Source organism: Fukomys damarensis, unplaced genomic scaffold (genome assembly GCF_012274545.1).
Source record: "Fukomys damarensis isolate Sample0158 unplaced genomic scaffold, DMR_v1.0_HiC HiC_scaffold_3, whole genome shotgun sequence".
NCBI lineage: Eukaryota > Metazoa > Chordata > Mammalia > Rodentia > Bathyergidae > Fukomys > Fukomys damarensis.
Window position 1 is genome coordinate 4586699 of NW_022900915.1, and position 19398 is coordinate 4606096.

At 40.8% G+C, this 19398-nt stretch overlaps 1 protein-coding gene across 1 annotated transcript in view; it reads left to right on the forward strand.

Annotated features, from left to right (window-relative positions):
• The window catches only part of Megf10 (multiple EGF like domains 10), a 323793-nt gene that overhangs the window by 21565 nt on the left and 282830 nt on the right, over positions 1-19398 (forward strand). The gene's annotated exons all lie outside the window — the stretch shown is intronic.

A 19398-nucleotide genomic window follows, 5' to 3' on the forward strand; every position in this document is an offset into this window, starting at 1 on the left:
TTTTTTTTTTTTTTTTTTTTTTTTTTTTTTTTTTACTATTACAAGCCTTTATTATGAGGAGGATCTGCCTGGCTGTCTCTGAACGAAGGAGAGAAAAGCAACATGGTAGCAAAGGGAGCTTCTTTTATAGCGTAGTGGGATGGAGTTGAGCGAGGTAGAATTAAGAGATTGGAGGACCTGTGACATCAGTAGCTGTTAGGAGGTAGCAAGTATCTGGTTACTGTTTTGGTGGGAGAAGAGGCATGACGGGACAAGAAACCTGTCCTTTGTTGGGAGAAGCCATGTTTTAACATGGAGAAGCCCAGTCTTTCATAGGACCCCTCCAAGGGGTGTTCACACGTCCACAGCTGTTCATCATCACTGCTGGCTGAGCCCAGACTTGGAGCTGTATATCCCTTTGCTTCCACAGAGTTGCTAATCCAGCCTGCCATGCTGCTCCCATCAATGCTATTGTTGGTGTCACTGCTGCTAATGAAGATGGACATTGCTATACCTGGTGTCATTTTTAAAAATGGAGCAAAACCAGGGCACCTCAAGGCTTGAGATTCTTGCTGTTGGTTTTGTGAGGAGCTGTCTTTTTTATTATTGTGCACCCAGCTCGGATGGCTGCAGCAAGGTTGCTTGAGTGCTCAGTGGTTGCTGAGCCAGGATTCCAAATAGACCAGGACCAGTAATTCCAACGAACATGGTGCAAAACCTCTTTCCTGTCGTCTTTATCATATATGTCCATGTGCGGACAACACTAGAAAAAAAAGTCAAAAGGACCCATAATGAGTTTATCAGACCCAAAAGAGTTCCAGAATTTTAATACATTTTCAGACAATTTACAGAACCCTTTTCTCCTCTGGACAGAAGCATGCATCAGTCTCCTTGGAGGTTTCAAGGTTCAGGGTGTCAGGAGTCCTGAAAGCTGCTTCCACCAATTAACACCCCGTGACCGTAGTTACCTCTCCCCTCCAAGTCAAGCCCTGTTGCTGGATCTTATGGCAGAGATAATGCAATTACTATTTAAAACCACCAGTGACTGCTGCAGCTTCAGCCTGAAACGAAGTGGTGTAATTTCTCTCTGGAGTAAATAGCCTTTTATTTAACAAAGATGAAGCCTCCAGGGCACCATACGGAAGGAGCATTGAAAGAAAGGGATTGCTAAACCAATCAGCATAAAAAAGTAAAGAAGGATTTTCTGAGAAGAGCGGGGAAGGGGAAGAGGAAAAAGCAGGAAAGACAAAGGATCAGGCCACATCGTGTGAAGCTGTCAGTCAACAGGGAACACTCGAGATTAGACATCGCCAGTGGCCAGAAGTTGTTCCAAGACATGGATGTTTATGTTCCATTTCAGTCTCCTGATGTGAGACCTCATGTGAGTCATGTTTCAGGGAAATCAGGGGAGAGAATCTCTGTTCTAAATCTGAGTTACTAGAATGAAGAATGAATTGAGCAGCTGTGGGATGGGCTGGAACCTCTAATGACTGGAAGAAATATTTAGGAGGAGCCTGGATTTCCAGTAACAATAGGAAGGGGAAGGTGGCAGATGATTGTATGCAATTCTCACAGGAAACAGTGACCTCAACTGATACTCGGATGACAGTCTGCTCTCTTGCAATCTGACTTTCACTCCACCCCACGTGGCTGTATGAGTCTGACTTCTAGAACATTTCTAGATATTCTCCACCTCCCCCTGAGATTCTCCATCTTTTTAAATCATCGGATACAAAGGGATAAACAGAAAAGAGAATGTGCAATTGGCATGGGGAAAAGCAGAACTCATAGGGTGTGATCATCAATCAACTTTATTTTGTCTCCATGAACACTTGGATAAAAATTTTGTTATAAAACACAGTCATTATTCAGCAAGTTGAGCCCATAAAATGTCAGCACTCCAAATTTTTTTTAAAATTCAATCTCCCTTTTCCTCTGTTAAGCCTGGCCACAGGCCACAAAGCCCTCAGAATCAGTGCCCTCTTCCTCTTCCTCCTCCTCCTCTTCCTCCCTGGTTGGTCTCCGACCCTATCCAGGGTTGGGACAGAGTAGAGAGAGAGAGTGGACAGGGAAGCAGGAAAGTTCTCATTTAACTGAAATTGTCTTAAGATGTGTGTGTGGTCTGTGGACCTGATAGGTATTTGGTGAAGGCATTTCTACTATGGCTGATTGCTTCCCCCTGCAGCCCCCTGATATCTGGCAACGTCTTTAGCTTCTTTCTACTAAGGCTTATTTGTCCCTCTGAAAAGTCTGACTGCATAGGACGAAACTTGACCCACAATGATTCCTTCTCCCTGTGGGAGACACTCGTTTCCCCCTTGACAGACTGAGTTTATAGGGTGTCCATTGACTTCTTGTATTCTTTGACTTATTCATCAGCTCATATGATTTTTTAAATGAGTCAGGCACCTGCCCATATGCTCCTAAAACAGTAATGCACTGAAATCCTGATCTTTAGGCTTGAGAGAAGGGACAGATAACCCACTCTGCCATAGTGGGAAGGGAAGGCATGGGTCATTCAAAAGCACAAACAAAACTACTTTCTCCAGGTCCTCTGGGTCCAAGTGTTTTTATATCCTATGAATACATGAAAAGTCCAAGAGATGTCTCTCCTGTTCATGCCACCAACTCAGAAGTCCACATGGAAATAAAAAACCATTTGGATTGTAACATCTATCAAATGTATGCTTCAGCTGAAATGGTCCCTCTGAAATCCCACTTCTCCTTTTCATAATGTGACTTTTACTGAGGCCACCCACATATCAGGCATGGTAGTCTATGTCTGGTATGATGGTTCCTTTCTTTCTTTCTCCGGAAACTCTTTGCCTCTAGTGACAGTGAGTGGATACAGATGGAAGGGCTGTTTTCTTGGCGCACTTCATGGAGACATGTGAGACTCAGTGCTTGCCTCACCCAGGCTATCTTACAAATCAGAGCCGGGGATTTAGCTCAGTGGTTCCGCCGCCTGCCTCACAAATCAGAAATGTCCCAGGGGTTCTCTTTTTCATTTCTTGATAAAAAGATAGAACTGAAGCAAAGGTACTTGAGGATGATTTTCTTAGACTTGTTATTAAAAATTTTTAAATTTATTAGTACATGTTTGTAGTACATGAAATTTACATTCATCTTAGGGAGTAGATGGGTGTACATAACACATCTTGGTTCTTTTAAAATCTCCTTTCGCTCTCCACCCGTCTCCTTCTGTCTGTCAATCTCCTTTCCCCATTTTCATTAATCTGATTTGAAGTATAGTATTATTAACCTTACATTTTAGCATCTACCAGACTTTGGAGAAACTATAAATCTAGTAAGTACAGCACGAGATGAAAAGAATTTTCACCAGTCTCTTGTTCTTCTTACAGTTCTACCTGGAAAATATATCCTGATTCTCATTTGGACTGATTTTTTTTATTATACAATATAGTGGTCTTCATTTTTAACTTTGGAATTCAGTGGTGCTTGGCTTAGAAGTTATTTTCTGAAGGACATAAAAGTTATTTCAAATTTCAGATTTATCTTGTGAAATGTGATACATGGAGATATGATTGCTGGTAATTGGTTATCTGCAGCAAAAGAACAATGAAAAATACACTTAGAACAAGGGCCTATGGTTTTGACAAAAAGTGTTACTTGAAATGTAGCTTTTCTTCTCAGTTGGCCAATTAGGTTGATACTAGGGGAGAAGGTGTATGTGTGTGTGTGTGTGTGTGTGTGATTCCAATGAAATGACACAGAGAAGGCAAAAAAAAAAAAGTAGCCATGAGGGACAATAAATGAACCATGAACACAGAGAACTCCTGCTTTATTCAACTGTGCTAATTACTAATGAGTACAACATTCTTTCTTTTTATTTTTCCAGTGTGAGGGAGGGTGGGGTGGAGGAATCAAACCCAGGGCATTGTATATGCTACATAAACCTGTACTTCTGAGATACATCCTCAGTTCACATTCCCTTTTTTTTGTTTGTTTTTTGAAATAGGGTCTCACTATGTAGTTGAGACTGACCTGGAACTAACTCACCACGTAGCCCAGGTTGGTTTTGAACTCACAGCGATCCTCCTGCCTCAGCCTCCTGAGTGCTGGGATTATAGGTGTGCACCACACCTGGCCATGAGACTGACCTGGAACTAACTCACCACGTAGCCCAGGTTGGTTTTGAACTCACAGCGATCCTCCTGCCTCAGCCTCCTGAGTGCTGGGATTATAGGTGTGCACCACCCACCTGGCCACATTCCCTTTTCTGAAAAAGATCAGGCAGTAGCAGTATAGTACAGTCAAACAAACAAACAAACAAACTAGGAAACAGTTACCTCCCTGCCATTTACTAAGAGTCTGAATCCTTAGTTCCTACCTCTGCCTTCTCCTGTCATTAGCCATGTGACCATACATATTTTGCAACCTCTCTGAGCCTCAGGTTCCTATACCTATAAAATGGAAATAAATCTACATACAGTGTTAGATTCTCATTTAAAGGCTCTATGGAATTGCCTTGTAAACTGTGTGGTGGTTCACTGCTCTAGGGTCTTAAGACCAGGGTGACCTGGAGATATTGGAATATGGTACTTCAGGGGTTTGAGTCAGATTTCTAGCTGCTATGTGTGCATGTGCCCACTGGCTGTATTGACCCAGCACAAAGCTAAGGGCAGATTTGGCAGTGATTTGTTTAATTTGATTGATGTGAACTGCAGAACAGGGCCATTCAATCTGCAAAATATCTATGCTGTAATGATCTGATATCGGCTGTCTACATTCATCAAACTAAGCAGATAATTAGCAAAACACCACTTGACTTCGTGGTGAAGAGACAGCAATTGTGGTTCTTTCTTGGTTAAAAACCTCATTCAGGGGGCTGGGGATTTAGCTCAGTGGTTCGGTGGCCGGCCTCGCAAGTGCAAGGACCTGAGTTCAATCCCTAAAAAAGCTAAAAAACAAAAAAAACCCTCATTCAATGTTGCGACTCTGGTTGTCACATCTATGCAGATGATTTCAAAATTTGTTTATACTCCAGCTTTGAATTTTTTCTGAAAAGAGTACAATTTTTTTCCAGTACTCTCTAGGCATTTTATCCTACACCGTTTTCCATTCAAAACATTTTACCCTCTGGCTTTTCTTTCTCATTCCAATCGGCCGGTCTCCAACACTTAGGGTCAGCTCTGCCTCCTGTGTCCTCCATACCGCACACAGTTCATCAGACTGCTGATTCTATCTACGAAACGTCTTTAACATCTCCCTCCCCTTCTCTCATTCTGCAGCTCTGCTAGCCCTGAAGTGGCCTCTGTTTTCTAGTGTTGTCTCATTCCAGTCCATCCTAGACACGAGTGTTCTCATCTTGCTTTCCCTCTGTTCAAACATTCCCTGGAGGAGTCTCACTTTTATTTCTTCTCCTGGAATTCTGAGCATTGCAAGGCCTATTTTAACATGTTTTCCCCATTTTATCTCCTTTCTCTCACTTTCATGGACAATGGTGAGCAATCTAATCTTTTGTTCCCTACGTGGCCTTGTTTCCCTTCTGATTGCTGTCCTGTTCTCTCACAACACATCCTCTGGAAATTCCCTCCTCCCCAGTGTAATCATCAAACTCTACTCCAAGACCTTCCTCTTCTCCAAGAGCCACTCATCTACCATCTTTTCACTGTCCTCCTTTGGTCTTCTGCTTGGAAAGAATCTCTCCCTAATCTGTAACTGTCTTCACCACACCTTAACAAGATCTGACCTACCTTCTCTCCTCTAAGCTGTAAGCTTCTCCGGCGCAGGCTTCGTGCAGTCATTCATCTCTATTTTAAAGGGTCTGCATATCTTGTATATAGTATCTGCTCTTTAAATAACTGTTGAGTAAATGGATGTCTGCAAAGGAGTTCACTTTACAATATATTTGATTCTTATTTTCATATGCAGGATACACTGCCTTATTTGATTATATAAACTCATGGGCCGAAGTATTTTCTTTCAAGAACATGCAGTATGCTCCTTCCTTCTCTCTGATAATATTGGTCCTTTACCAGTGGTTTGTGGCACTAATTATAGGGAGGAAGAAAGGAAGTTCTGGAAAGTAGTTCACTGAAGAGGAAATGAACATAAAAATTCTATCTATAAATGGAAAATAATAGGTTTGCGGGGAAGGACTTTATGAAAGGCAGTATTCTTCTAGGGTAATGCTGTTTTTAAAAGGAATCATTTTTTTTAAAGAGCAGCATCTCAGAATTTTTTTAGGAGAAAGTATACTTGCAAAAACTGTGGCATAATGAAGTCATTGTGAAATTAAGCCAACTTTTCCTAGAATTTTGTAACCCCATTGGATTTTACAAGATTATTCAAGAGAGGTAAAAGTGATTGTTGGACTAGAGAGAAAAACTGTTGGAGAAAAATTGCAAGAATGGTAATAGTTTCGCCCAAAGGACAGATGGATAGGGTTTAAAAGAGACCTGTCATGCAGACGGAGAGCTGATCTTGCTCTTCCCCACCTATCAAGTGCATTGACAAAGCAAGGGCAAAGCAAAGTACCAACATAGAGCGTTCTGGTGCAAAGAATAGAGCAAGGGGTCGTTTACCATTTAAGAATAGAGACAGGATTTCATTTTGACACATTTCACAGTAATAAAATGAAAGCATATGGTTTATTGTTAAGTTCGCCAAAAGAGCCCAAAATTATCAAAATGTATCCTATCAAGAGAATTAGAGCATTTTCATGGTGCTACATGATGGGTAGCGGAGGGAGTTCCTAATCAAGAATAATGCTCAGTGTATTAGTGTAACATTGTAGTTGCTAGATAAAATGCCGTAAGGCTACAGATCAGTTTTAACTCTTAAATATTAACACAAGCAGATGTAATTCTCAGGATAAGAAGATGAGCTTTATGCAGAGTTATCACATGCCTCAGATTTTCCAGAACACTCATGATTTGAGATAATTGCTACTTTCAGTACTGCAAGAGTAGTTTTGTGACTAAGTTAATGAAAAAAAAAAACCATCAGAATTTTGGTTCAGAAAATATAGATTGTAGCCTATTGAAGTCTTTTCCCTTTGGAAAGCTGGTTCCATCAACACTCGTTTTCTTATCTTACAGATAAATTTTGTTAAATTAAAATTGGAGGCTGTGTACCTAAGAGGGACAAATTTAATTTCAGGATTTTCTCCTCAATTTTGTGTGCTCCCCACTTATTATAAGTGGGGGCTTAGGTTAAAAAAAAGATGAAGGGGAAGATAAGGTCGGCATGCATACTGAGGGACCCTCAACGTTTCCTCTCATCCCTACTTTTGACTGATGCCCAACCCACTAACATAGTCCTTGTCAGGGTCGTTATGACCTCTGGGTTGCTACACCCACTGGAGTTTTCTGTTCCTTCTGTACTTTACTTGACTTCTCCCTGACATTGTCTCTTCCTTGAACTTTTCTCCTGATTGTCTTTCACGAGACGTGGCCCTCCTCCCTTTCTGGCTGGTCTTTCTCAGCCTATTCTGCTGGGCCATATTCTTCTTTCTGGCCTTCAAATGTAGGTGTGTCCTGGGACTCAGGCCCTAGACTGCTTTTCTGCTGTGCTTCCTCCCATTTCCATGACACACAGCCATCTGCTGAATGATGCCTTCGAAATATTCATCTTCTGCTCCATCATCTTCTCGAACTACTTGCTTGTGTAAGGAACTGACTATCTGGCATCTCCACTTGGACTCTAGCAGAGATATCAAATAATGTGACCAAAGCACAACTCCTAACCTTCCTTCCTGTTCCTCCTGTAGACTTCTCCAGGTTAGTAAATGGCAACTCTGATCTTTTAATTGGCGAGGTAAAACACTGCAAATATCATATTTGACTTCTTTTTCTCATTCTCATCTCAATTTCACCTTTAAAATATACACAGAACAGGCCAGTTTCACTCTTCCTCCCCACCTCTCCTACTTCTGCCTTGTTTCAGTACAGCCTTTTCTTCACACAGTCTGTAGTTAATCTTTTAACAGTGAATCAGGTCATGTGGTTCCTCCACTCCACATCCCCCAGTGGCCTCCATCTCACTCAGTGTAAAAGCCAAAGTCCTTAGAGTGGCCTCGTGGGCCCAGCACAGCCTGGACTCCTGATACTTGTCTCTTTCATCTTTCACTGGCCTCCTTTGTTGTCCTGACCTCCTCACTGCCCATTTAAAAGTCCAGGCACACTCCCACCTCAGCGCCTTTTAATGTTTTCTGTTTTCCCTTCTGCCCAGAAGGCTCCTGCTTGAGATATCTGCACAAATCTTTTCACTGGTCAGGTCTTTGTTCACTGTCCCATTCAGAAAGGCTTCGCTGACCAAACTAGTTGAAAGCTCAGTCCGCCTACCTTCTGCCCCCTTTCTCGGTCTTATTTTTCTCTGGAAAATTTATTGCTATCTGACACACATTTAATTTCTTCACTGGTTTGTTGCCCATCTGCCCTACCAGAACAGAAGCCTCACAAGGGTCTGGAGTTTTGTCAGTTTGGTTCACTCAGCTTACATTCTCAGCACCTAGTATAGAGCCTGGCACCTATGGGACCCTAAGTCAATATTTTTTTAAATGAATGAATGAATTAATTAATATTTGGATGAGGAAAGGGTTGACTGTCCCTGAGACGTTATATTTTGTTTTACTATTTGACAAATTTTTTATTTTAATGGATTTACAAATGTTTCATACACACATATAACATGTTTTGGTCATGTCCATTCCCTTGTTACCCTCCTTTTATATCTTCTCTCCTTTTCCCTCCATCCCATGTTCCCTTCTTCTTTTCTAATAATAGTATCCCTTCTACTTTCATGTCATTTAAAAAATTCCTCACGTAGGGGAAAACAGGTGATATTTGCTTTTCTGAGTTTGGCTTATTTCATTGAATTTGGTTATCTCCAGCTTCATCAGTTTTCCATAATACAATTTAATTCTTCTTCATGGTTGACTAATATTCCATCGTGTGTGTGTGCATGTGTGTATATATACGTGCACACACACATTCATCTGCTGATAGGCACCTAGGTTAGTTCCATATCTTGGCTATTATGAATTGCACTACAATAAACAATAATATTCAGGAAACTCTACAGTATTCTGATTTTGATCCCTCCAGGTAAATACCAAGGAATGGCATAGCTAGATTTTATGATAGCTTATACCGATTTCCATAGTGACTACTAATTTATACCCCAGCCAACAGTGTGTAAGTGTTCCTTTTTTCCTCATATCCTTGAGGCATTATATTTTAAACCCAGAACACTTCCATCCTACCCTGCATAGACTTCAGTCACACAGAAGTCACTCTTTTTTCCTCCAAGAAGTACATGCACTCTTTATTTAGATCAGTATGGATATTACTGATAGACATGAATAACAAAGATTAAACCTGACAATATTGATGAAATGTCTGAATACTGTGTAATGATGCCTACTGTGTGGGAAATGAAGTGTGGGATTTCTTTTCAAAGATCTGACCACATGGCATTCAGCAAAAAGACCAAGTTGGAGAATATTTATCCATGTGCTATTGTACACACCCATAGTACTTTGTCAGTATCTTGGGAACAACCTTTGATTTGTGTGCTGCTACCAGTTAGTCGTTGAATTCCCAAAGTTCAGAATCCCTCTTAGTTTTTTTTTTTTTTTTAACATTTAAGTCTTAACATAGTTTCTAGGACATATAAGATGGTATAGTAAAAGGTAGTGTTGGTGTTACCTATCACAATTAACATGAAAGGTATGAATATTAAGTTCTGAAGAACTTTGGGAAAAGGGGAGATCGATGTGGACCAGTACACTTAAACAGATTATCTGATGTATTAGTCATGACAAAAGGGTCCTAATCCAGATATTTTCTTTTCAAAGAATAACACCCAGTCTCTGAAGCTTGGATTAGACAATATCTGCCCACTTTGATCAGATAATATGGCTAATTCATTACACTTCATGTTGTTGCTATGAAGATATAATCTTCACATGACACCGATAATTCTCCTCTCCCAAGGTCATATTCTAACTGCTTTAATCTCTTTCAAGTGCAGAAAAAAGCAATTATATAGGAAAGGAAAATATTTTTCTTAAGGGTTAAAAGGTAAAAGCAAGCATGGGATGTTTGTAAGTTTAAGGAATTATTATTTTGTGCCCCTTTCACAGTGTGGAGCTTAGATCAAATATGGTAGATGTTTAGCATAGAAATGGTAAACAAGATCTGAAAAATGAGAACAGATCTGAGATTCTTATATTTTTTTCAAATTGTTTTGTGCAATTTATTGCTGATTGGTACCTAATTCCTTCATCAGAAAAAGGCAATGCACTACCATTACATGCTTTCTTATTGACTTGTTAATAACAGCTATGAAGTGGTATAATATAAGCCATTCTGGCAAATTATAATTTTTATTAATAAAATGGCCATTTAATTTATGTAGCACTGCATGGAACATAGTATGAAATATACCAAGGCAGTGATCAATTCTGATTCGCATTACTATGAGTATCATGAGATATAAAGTACTCAGAATTTCATAGCCCTATTTGAAGATGCTGTTTCATATGTGTTTTGTTGCATGTGTGTGGTGCCATGGAGAACACTGCTTGGATCTCCCCTTGAGAGAGCTTGCTGTGGGTGGGTACTTGGCATGCGGACTATAGCCATCACTGCTGTAGTCTCATACCTACCACAGAGCTCCTGATGAGACCATGATTTCCTTGTGTTGCTACCATAAATTGACTGAGCAGGGCAGAGTTCCCAGAGCCATGTGGATTCCCAATGACTCTCACTCACAGCCTCTCTGTGGGTTTGCCATGTTGGCCTTGCCAAGAAGTCCTCAGAGCTGTACTGCAGTTAGCAACTCTTCCCACCCCATCCTCCTTTGTGACCTGAGATGATTTGCTATCTGTCTTAGTCACTTAATCATTGCTGAGACACCATACTAGACACCTGCAATGTAGTGGAAGAGAGGATTATTTTGGTTTACATTTTCAGTCCATAGTTGGATTTCGAGCTCCATGATGAAAGGGTGTGGAAGATGAAAGCTGCTTATGTCGCAGTGGTCAGAAAGATCAGGGAGTAGAGAGGGAAGGGGGAGCTGGAAAGGGAGATACACCATTCCACATCCTGACTCCAGTGACCTGTTGTGTCTGACCAGAGTTTACCTCTTAACAGAAGTCAGCTACAGTACCCAAAGGTCAAATGCAGTGACACTTGCTTGGAGGTTCCTGAGTATTATAGCTCTGCTGAAACCTTGAGTCATTAGATCTTGCCCAGTTGGACCATCCCTGTCTAGTAAAACTAGCCTTTCCCACATGAGGGAAGACACGGCAAAGTGGCAAGGATCTCCTCAGGAACTGCTCCCTTGTACTCTCCTGGCTCCTAGTCCCAGTTTGGACTAATCCTAGCTGGAGATATACTGGACCTGATAAAAGAGGAAAGAAATTATGCTCTGATGGAGTTGGAAGAATTAGTGTCCTGAATATCTCTGGGGCTGGACTAGGGGGTCTTCATTAAAATGACTAGCCACAAGGCTGGACAAGCAAGAATTTACTGTTTGGAGGCTTTTTATCAGGATATGGTATTTTGTACTCTGGCAACAAATGAAGAGGACACGGCAAAATTGCTGTTAGGGTGGTTCCTAGAAGTTGGAAGAAGAAAGCTATCGTCCATGAAAAAAAAAAGTAGAAATACCAGTGTTTCCTGGTAGCTAGCAGAGGAAGGAAAAAAAAAAACCCTATAAAAGTGGGCAGAATGGAAAGGATATGTGAGACCATAAATCCAATTGAAGGATTGATTATTCCTGAACAGAGGGTCTAGCAAGTGTGTCTAACCTGTGGTGCATGGGTTGAACATGGTGGTACCTCTGCCCGAGAGGTTGATTCTTTCCACGATTCCAGTTGCAAACTGAGTTGGACAAGATCCTAATCGAATTCAGTGGTTAGGTTCAATGTTGACCTTATGGGAAATTTGATTTCATTCTTATCCAGTTCAGTTTGTGACCATCATTGTGGAGAGAACCGAGATTGTGAACTGTGGTACCACTGTAGTACCTATGTTTGTACATATTATAACAGTATATTTTATATATGGTCCAAGATCATTTCTCTTCACTAAATGCATCCCAGGAAAGCCCAGACAAAGTCTCACTCAGGCAGTCCACAGGTGGGACATTCAAGAGGGCATGCCATTTACCATGGCCATCAGGAATATGCCAGTAAGATGGCGCCAGCAATACTAAGCTCACTGAAATTTCTCCTCTGCAGCTCAGGGCTGATGTTGGGATAAGTGGACACAGAGCTGGCCTCTTTGACATCCACAGGAATAATTACATCCTTTTTTTTTTAAAACAATGATAGAGGTCAGGTGTTGATATTTAATGGATTGCAACTAGGAAGTCATCATGACCATAATGACCCACAAGTTTAATGAGGCAGCCAACAGGTCTTGACCCACAGGCTATTATGAGGATGTTTAACAAAGTTGAAGGTCCTCAGGGACAGTTTAGAACAGCAGCCAGCAAGGGTCACCTGAATATCTTATAACCAATAGGCAGGAGTGGAAAAGCAGGAGCAGTGAATTTCCAATAAAAATGTCTTGCTCTGTGTTTGGATCTTAAGCCAGTTTTCAGAGCTAGAACTGATTCAAGTGTGGCTGGATCTCCAGAAAGAAGAATCTTATACTACTGCATTAAAAGTATGCTGTGATAACTCTTAATAGTCCTTACCTGAAGAGATCCAGAGTCACTTACCTAGTGATTGTGAAGGCTGAAGGAGCCAGAAGACAAATGGAGTCCTGACTAATGTCTGGTTTCCAGTGGGCCTACAGGTCTACAGATATTCTGAGTGGTTATTTTTCTGGTGTCTGAATGCATTATTGGAACTGATGCACTTAGCAGTTTAAGTGACCCCCAAACTGAGTCCTTGGCTATGGGATAAGAACCAATCATGATTGTTATGCTTGTCTCTAGATATCTTCCCAAAGTCTCATGCAGTCATGGGTAGGGCTTTTCAGTGGGGCTTTTCTGAGGTGGCTGGATCTAGGGTGTGTGATACTGGAAACAAGAATTCAGTGCTAGGTTTAAGGGCAGGAGTGCTACCCACCCTAAGGCTTATGCTTGTTTATTGCTTGCTGTCTTCTGTGTGCCCTACTTTGCCATGGACTATTTTTCCTTTTTGATGCCTCTCTGCCATATACCACCCTGTCTTGGAACCAGCCAACTATGAACTAAAACCTGTACAAATTGTGGGCTAAATAAATCTTTCCTCCTTTAACTTTGGATATAGAGTATTTTGTCTCAGCAATGAGAATAGTAACCAAGGAACCAAGGAAATGATGGAGAAGGTCAAGTGGAGTCTTCTGAGGCTCTCAATCTGCAGAAGCTCCTGATCCGCCATAGCCAAGAGTGTAAATAAAAAATAGCACATCCTCAAGAAGGGTGGGAATTAATATCATGGTTAATCTACGAAGTCTTTAGAAGTGATATTTTCCATAATATTTCTATTTGAGTAGCCTAGGTCCTACCTAAACAGGATGAATGCTGGAGAAAGACTGTAGATTAGTACAAATCCAATCAGATGGTAGCCTCAGTCACTGTTATTGTTCTGATCATGTTTCATAGCTGAAGATTAATAAATCCTTAATGGTCTGGGTATTTAGCTCAGTGGTTCCACTCCTGCCTTGCAAGCTCAGGGTCCCGAGTTCAATCCCCGGTACCAAAATAACAACAAAACAAACAAACCAAAAGCAATAAATCCTTAAGTACATACCACATGGTATTGGTTTGGTGAAAATATTCTTTTATATTGCAACCAGAAAGGAGGATCATAAATAATTCATATTCATGAAGAATGGACCACAGCACTTAGAGTTTTACCCTAGGACTAAGTTAAATCTCCTGTTTTTCATTATAATATGACCTGGAGGCATCTAGACCTCTTGGATATGCCACAGATTATTGCATCAAACCATTATGTTGATGATACAGGTAAGAGGTTGCTAGTGTGCTGAAGGCTTTGATAAGAACATATATCTCATTTATTGGGAAATAAGCATCACAGTTTAAGGAAAGCTTTTTAGAGATCTGCTGGCAGGGGTGTGCCGATATCTACCCTTTAAAGTAAATGACAAGTCATTGCATTTTGTGTAGCTCTACAGTAAAGACAGAAACATAGCACCTGTTTGGTTTTAGGAAGCAGCACAATCCAAAGGAATTTACTCTGGCACCTATACTGTGCCTGTAGCAGTCCTATTGTTTGGGTCATGTAATCTGGCCCCTGGAGTTGGTGGTACTGGTGGTGGGAAAAAAAAATTCAATGTGAGATTTCTGGCTAGACCCAAAGAGAATCATAATGGAGGCTTCTGGAATTGTGGACAAGGCCATGGTATCTCAGTTTAGGGTTTTTTTTTTGTTGTTGTTGTTGTTTTGGGGTACTGGTGAATGAACTCAGGACCTTGAGCTTGCAAGGCAGGCAGCAGAACCACTGAGCTAAATTTCTGGCCACTACATAATAGTTTGAGAAGCGGTTCCTGATATATTACAGGGCTCTGATAGAAGTACAATGCTTAACTAAGTGGTACCAAAAGACCATGTATCATATGTTCATAGGGGACCAGTCACAGTTCATTTTAAACCAGAAATAATGCATCTAGGACTGAGCCCAAGCAGAACCAGAGGGCGGAATAAACTATAGGAGCAGGTGGCTCAGATTTGCTGTTCTCTGCCACAATTGCACTCAAACCCCCCTCTCAGGTCGCATTTATGGCCTTTGTGACCATCTCAAAAAGGAGAATAAGTCCTGAACTTGGTTTAGAGATGAGTTAGCTCAGTGCATTAGTGTAAGCCAAGAGTAGAGAGTAGCTGCATTACTGCTGCTCTAAGGGGTGATTCTGAATGACAGCAATGAATAGAAATCTTCCCAATGAATAAAGCTGTAAGTGGTTCATCCAGTCATTCATTCTATTTGTAAGAAGAGTGGCTGATAGTTGTTTTACTGGGCAAGGGCATGCAAAAAAAAGAAAAAACCAACTGGAAAATTAAAAACATCCATAGGCCTGGGTAGAGGCATGTGGATGGACATAAATTGGAATGGGCTTTGGGTATGGAGATTTTTATACAATGGCATCAAAAAAATCTACCATAAAATAGGCTTGAACCATAAAATAGACAAAGTTATGTACCTAGTTGATGCTGTATACTCATTGCCATTGGCCACCATGGAAGTGGTATGCAATAACTATGGGATAAGAGATGAAAGCTACATGTTGTCCCAAGAGCACGGGCTCCAAGTTACCTGCTGCCTCCTTTTTTTTTTTTTTTTTTTGGTACCGGGGATCGAACTCGGGTCCTTGCGCTTGCAAGGCAGGCCACCGAACCGCTGAGCTAAATCCCCAGCCCCTGCTGCCTCCTTTGAATGTCCAAACTGCGGGGAATAGAGAACAGCATTGAAAACCTGCTATGGCACAATTCCTCAGGGAGAGCAGCCAATTAGGGCAAATCTGTACCCTGGGTCCCTTCTATCCTGGAACTCTTGGTTTATCTTTTCAGGGAAAGGCATTGATTATACCTGTTCATGGTATTGGTTTACTTTTCTTTCCCTTAGGGTCTCAGCCATAAAAAATATCCAGGATCTCCTAGAAAACCTGATCCACAATCCTACATAACAGCATCTACTCAGTGACTGCCTTCACAGTGAAGAAAATGTGAAAAAAAGCCTGTGACCATGGGACATGCTCTAACATTTACATGGAATTAGTCCCCTAGACTGGGAAGGTGGATGCCTGCTGTGTTCGGGTTTGGGGCAATGTTTCGTAAGCAATTAATACCATCATTCAACATTTGTGTATGTACCACATCAAATACCTTATATGGCATTGTGACCCCAATAGGAAGAACAAGTGGATCCCGGAGCACAGAGGTAGAATCCATGTAACATCGCTCTCAGTGCCCTACGTGGGGAAGCATTGATTCCCAGCCCCTCCGTTCTGAGCTTTGTAGAGTTGGAGGTCTTGGTCTCCGCAGAGCGCGTGCTGTTGCCAGGGGGATGGTGAGGACCCACTGCAGCACAAGCTGTTCCTGCTCTTGGCACTTTGCTCTCTGTGTTTAGAAACCAAATCACCATCGTGGCGAGGATGGCTGTCCCTCCTCACCGAGGGCAGGAGGACTGCTTCGACAGAGTGGAGGGGTGGGGCGGGCACACGCGGAGCCCCTGTGCCATTCATTCAGACTTTGGGTACTTCCTTGCCCAGTCATGATGATAAACAAATACATAGAGCAACTCTGACCTCAAAGAATACGGTTTAGTAGCTCAGCCCCTCAGGAACAAGTTGGGGTCATACAGTCAGGGAGGCCACCAAGAAGTCAGTATGGAGTAGAGGAAGGGTGTGGTACGTGCTGGTTGTCACCCAGTATCAAATATAGCCACAGAGGTGGTAGTTCCTGCCATTAATCTCTTTCTTCTAAGTTTCCCCTCGGGTAGAAAGGCCCATAAACCTTGGTGGGGTGGGGGGTCTGTTTTAGTACATAGTTGTCACAGAGCCTCATTTTTGTTTTCATTGTCTGTTGTCAGAATTTTCCTTCCATATTATAGTTTCTGGCATTTTCCTACATTTCCTCAGAATTCTTACATATAATTCCATTATTTTTATTCATCTTACAAATTTTTTGTTTGAATTTTTGAATTTTAATTTTTATCAGTACATTTTGCAATACATGATGATTACAGTCATTGTGGGAAGTTGGTACATGTACATAACATATCTTACTTCTTTTGACTTCCCTTTCCCCTCCATCCATCTTTCAGTCCCCTTTCCATTTGCAAAAGTCTTCCCAGTTTCTTATTGTCTTTTATTCTGCTCTTTGATTTATTTATACCTTTGGTTTCTCATGTAAGAGAAACATGATATTTAGGCTTGTAACTTTCAAGCCCCTAAGCATATAAATGTTAAGAAGTATATGTAATTACCATAAATACTTTAATGTAGCTTATTAAATTCAAAATAAGTGTTTCATCTAACCATATATATTGTAGAAATTATGAACCTAATTTAAAAATGATTAAGTAAGTAATCAGATACTAATATAATTCTTAAAAATAGGTACAACCTGTCTTTCTCTGTCATCATTAATGCATAAGTAGTAGGTGTGAATTTCCTGTGATTGCTAAATACTTTTTTTATTCCTTGGTTAGTGTAATTATGTGAAACACAAATCCAGCTGTAACCTGATAGAGTTTATTACATGTACTTGACAGTTTATGTTTGTACAGTGTTTAAAATATTTTTCTCAAATTATTTGGGATGAAAATTCCAGGGTTAATCAAGGCAGGTATCTTTTTGCCCTTGTCAAATGTTGAAGCTCAAAGACACTTGGTGATTTGTTCTAAGCATACAATTTAAATGTTAGCTAAAGGTTGGCTTTTGAACTTGGCTATCTAATCCCAAATTCTGTCCTCCTCCCAACAAATTAAGTGGGCTCCTCTTCAAAGTAACATACATAAAGTTTTTTAGGCAAAACACAGTAAAGTCATGACAAGAAGAGTCAATTCTTTTATTTTAATTTTCAATGATTATGCATAATATTGGAAAACTGCACTATGTCCTTGAAATTTTCCTGGGTAAGCCACCTGTTTTAGATGCTTTATGTTTTCTATTCTTAAAAAATTATTTTAATTCTCTAACAGAGAAATGAAATGTTAAATAGGGAAAGAAGCAAAGAGCAGTAACTCTCAAATCAACATTCAAAATGAAAGGAAAGATCTTCCCCATACCTTTGGGCTTATATTCGGTGATATGCAGCAAACCAGTGTTCAGCTTCACGTTGTTTTTCTCAAGCCCCTTTATTTATTTTTCATTAATCTGTCTCCCTTGTGTGCCTGGTGCTCAGTAATCTGCTCATCTCTACCATGATCTATACTATAATCCATTGCTTCTTCCTCCATGCATTTTAATGAAGCAATTTTTGCCTCCTTTACATAACTGCCGTCCTGATTTCATGCTACAACATAACCATTTATTGTCACATCATTGAAAACAAATCTTTAAAGGAATACATCAAAACAGGATAGATACAGATTTTTGGTTTGTTTTTTTAATGGAGAGCTTTGTGAACTCAGCTGTATTTGCATCCTTTAATTTTCAGCAGATGCTCAGGTTTGGAAGTGGTTGTCCTCTGGGCACCAAACCAAGTGGAAGAAGCTTCAGCACCCAGATTTTTTGTCCCCTTCATGCACCCTCATATCATGGCTGGTTGCTCCTAATTCTGACCCTCATACACAGAATTCTTCCGTATGATTCATTGCCAAAAGACTATAGAAGAATGATGGAGGAAGTGCGTGTTCATTGGTGTTTTGTTTCTGTCTTCCTGCTAGCTGTGTCCTGCTTGTTTCCTGGCTGCTGGCCTGGAGTTGGATGGACCCTCTCTGCTCTGTTCACCAATATTTGTACACTCTAGTCCTGTGTTTATCTGCCTGGCTTCTGACCTTTACTCTCTGTGTGAGGTCTGATTTACCATCCTGCTCTGACCCTGACAATGTTCCATTCTTGACTGTTCTCAGGGAACCAAATCATTCTCGGTCTGTACCTACTTTCAAATTTTGCTTCCTTCCCACACTTGTATTAGATTTCTCAGTTCATTCATTCAGCGATCAATTATTCAGTGCCTGACTTGGGTAGTTGATACAAAGATAAATAGGACATAGGCTGTACCCATAGAGAATTCACTGACTTGCAGATAGACTCATAAATAGATGCAGATTTTTTGAGACCTGAGGTTTATGTTGTAAGAAAAATAACACAAATTTATGAATATATATTTAGGCAAAGGCATTGGAAGGGGTCAATGTGGTGAAGGCACTAAAGCTTCATTAGTTTTACAGTTAATTCACCTGTACAGGTAAACAATTTTTAAAGACAATCAAGTCCTGGGGTAAAAATATGCAAGGAGTATTATGAGAGAACCAAAGAAAAAGAAGGGACCCACCCTTGGTATCAGGAATGGCTTTCAGGAGGAAGTTGCCCCTTGGCCAGTTTTGAAGTTTGAGTGCTATCTAACTAGATAAAGGAGAGGGAAAAGGAGTTGGAGGTGGGTAAAGAATCCGGAACACAGTGTCTCACATGTTGTCAAAGACCACAGTAGTATGTCCTGGATGTCTCCAGCAGCTCCATTGTGCTGGAGGGTAGAGGACGTAGCAGGGAATAGAATGGTGAGATTGGAGAAGGAAGTTGAGACTGATGTGCTTGGAGTCTTTGTTCCAAAAGGAGGATCTTGGATTTTCTCCTATTGCTTACATTTTCATCTCAGGACAACCACCCCGGCAGGAAAATATACAAGTGTGGAAATTAGTTAGGAGATGTGGCAAGTATTCAGGCAAGAGAGGAGAGAATTAGGAACTAAAGTTATAACAACAGAAAGAGAGAGAGAGAGAGAGAGAGAGAGAGAGAGAGAGAGAGAGAGAAGAGATAGGGAGATATG